This window comes from Octopus bimaculoides, chromosome 3 (assembly GCF_001194135.2).
Source record: "Octopus bimaculoides isolate UCB-OBI-ISO-001 chromosome 3, ASM119413v2, whole genome shotgun sequence".
Taxonomy (NCBI): domain Eukaryota; kingdom Metazoa; phylum Mollusca; class Cephalopoda; order Octopoda; family Octopodidae; genus Octopus; species Octopus bimaculoides.
In genome coordinates this window covers 38,336,483-38,339,508 of record NC_068983.1, presented here as the reverse complement: position 1 = coordinate 38,339,508, position 3,026 = coordinate 38,336,483, and positions in this window count along the sequence as shown.

Below are 3,026 nucleotides of genomic sequence, written 5' to 3'. Positions count from 1 at the left end.
TGTATTAGTCGCAGGTATGACTGTGTGGTAAGAAGCTTGTTTCCCAAGCACATGGTTCGGGTTCAGTCTCACTGCGTGGCACCTTGGGAAAATGTCTTCTACTATAGCCTCGGGTCGATCAAAGCCTTGTGAGTGGATTTGGTAGGTGGAAACTGAAAGAACCCCATCATGTGTGTGTGTGTATATATATATGTATATGTATACACACACACACACACACACACACACACACACACACACACAGATATATATATATATATATATATATATATATATACACGTAAGCTAGCGGTTTCACAAAAGAGACCGATGACATAGTAGCAGGCTTAAAAAATAAATGCTGTGTGGAGGTCAATTTGTTCGACTAAAAGAGTTCTGCAAGATGGCGCTCCAGCATTGTCTCAGTCTAATGACTGAAACATATAAATGAATGCGTGTGTGTGTGTGAGAGAGAGAGAGAGAGAGAGAGAGAGATATGTACTTTACTGTCCTGGATACATTCCAGCGGCAAACCAGTTAAATATCTGAGACTCCCCACTCTGGAATACCACCCAGAAATCTCAGTACCCCCGCGTTCGCACTATATCTCCTCATCCTGTCCAACCCCATCTCTCTTACCTCTCGTTCTTTTTCTTTCTTTTCTCTCCCCTTTTTTTATTCCTTTCCCTTCTCTTTCTTCTCCTCTTTTCCAAATTCCGCCTCTTTTTCTCCCGTACCCATTCAAGTATACTTTTCCGCTCTCCTCAAGAGAGATTTGCCTGGTTTATAGTGAACAAATCTGCTAACAGGAAATTTATCCCGTCTAACTATAAGGCGCCGTTACAGGCTGGTGCATGTGCAGTCAAGGGGTGACGCAAACATTATAAGCTACGATTCCTCAAGCGGAATAATAGGATACAGAATTAATCTTCCACCCCATCTCTGCGCATTTGAAATCCAACTGTGTTCTCTAATATGTTATTTTTTGTTTTTGATTTGCACCAAGAATTATCAGCATCCCGTCAGGTTCACCGACAGAATTCCTACTAAATATCCTAACTAGGTTTCATAATCATCATAGCATCAATGGTTCGAATCCAGCTGAGATGGACCAAATACGCACCAAAACGCTGCTTCTGCACCCCTACTTGCTCTGGCTACAGTTGCATATCGAATGGCAAAGGTCTGAGCGATGAACTTGATGAATTTCGTTGATCAGCCTGATACATTTATTGTGCAGGCATACATCCACCACTCTAAATATCAACTTCGGCTTACAAAGCAGGCTCACATACCTGTGTTTAGTGCGAAAAAGATGGCCGACGAGCCCTGTTCTCTAGTAAAAGATTATGAATTGTGGATTAATTACGAAGTAATACCAGCAATGAATACACCGCGGCCTAGTGATCAGTTCATAATCATAAAGTTGAGCTCAAAATCATATGATTGTGAATTTGATTCTTGAACAGAGTAGTGCGTTGCTTTGTTATACTCAGATGAAAATGAGTGCCAGCCTAGAGATGAAGCATTTCCCTCTCGTTCCAGCTGTTACAGTTTTGATGTTCCGCTAGAAAAGCCGAGATAATGTCTATCAATATTTGCTCGCGACGATATCAGCAGCTAAAATAATTAGCGAAAGCCTTGTCCATGCTATCAAGTCATACTCGCTTACGATCGACAGCTATGCACTGGTTTTAGCACCACATTATTGAATAACTCTTCCTTACGTTATGTTATTCAATAATGTACTTATACTGATTCTGAAATTCTGAATTCAAGCAGAACGCTTACCGTATTAACATATTGGTCAACTCCTGTCCTCAACCGAACCCGTAAATCAGTGGTTGTCAACCATTTTTCATCTATGAACCCCTTTGATTCCTATTTTGTTCTGGTGGATCCCCATAGCCATTCCATGTTTAAAAATTAGTTTTAAAGATACTTCTTTCGAAATTCCTATTCTGTTTTTCACACATTAACTTGTGTAGGTTTGTAATAGCACTCTCTGAGAGAACATGTTTCAGTGACTGGAAACATGTTGAGCGATGTAAAACGTTAGAGAAAGAAATACAGTTGTTTCTTGCAAGTAATACATCTAAAGCAAAATATTTTTCACAGACCCTTAAACTGCTATTCTGGATCCCCAGTTTATTATTCGGTTTGTGCAGACCTTTAAAAATCTTATACGCCCCTCCAAGGGTCATATGGATCCCAATTGAGAACCACTGCCCTAAATAAACAACAGACAGGGAAAAAATATGTCTTCAATAATTTAACTCCTCTAGTTTGGTTGTCACCCTGTGATAACTGTCTAGAACCTTTCCGTCTTTCTTGTTTCCTTTTCAATTATTTCCTTCGTTATGTATTCCCTGAGAACTTACCTTTGTAATTCAATGTTTCTTTTTTCTTTTCTATAGTCATTATTTTTCGTGAGCGACCGTCCTTGTTCTAAGCAAAATGCAGCTCTCGATCCATTGCTAAATAATGCGTGTATATAGGCGAGAGTGAAACGAGACACTAGCTGACAACAGAAAAGAAAGCTTTCACCTGTTACCTTCCTATAAGATAATAGGTGGGAAGCTTTTATCAGTCGGATTGTAAATTCATCCTCTTGTTATGATCTATTCCAATATAGTGGGCTGATGAACCGTAATATTTTGTAAAGGGAAATTGACAAGATCCGCCGGTGTTGGTACAGCTGATCAAACAAAATCCCTCGTACTCTGCAACTTACGAAAGAGCCTCTGTGTGATTAATTGAACTGCTAGTAATAACAAAGCTCTCTCGATTCACATTCCACGGTCTTAGAAATGAAAACATTGAATGATGTGGGTCTGAGCTCGCTATATATTTGAAAAACAGATGATCACGATCGGAATATCTTTGGTCATAAGTCTACTCGGTCAGGATGCTTACCTGGGGCTAAACGACATACTGTATTTTATGCTATTGAGTATTCTTTCATTCGTTCGTTTCTGTTGCTGTGTGTGTGTGTGTGTGTGTGTGTGTGTGCGTGTGTGTGTGTGTGTGTGTGTGCGCGTGTGTGT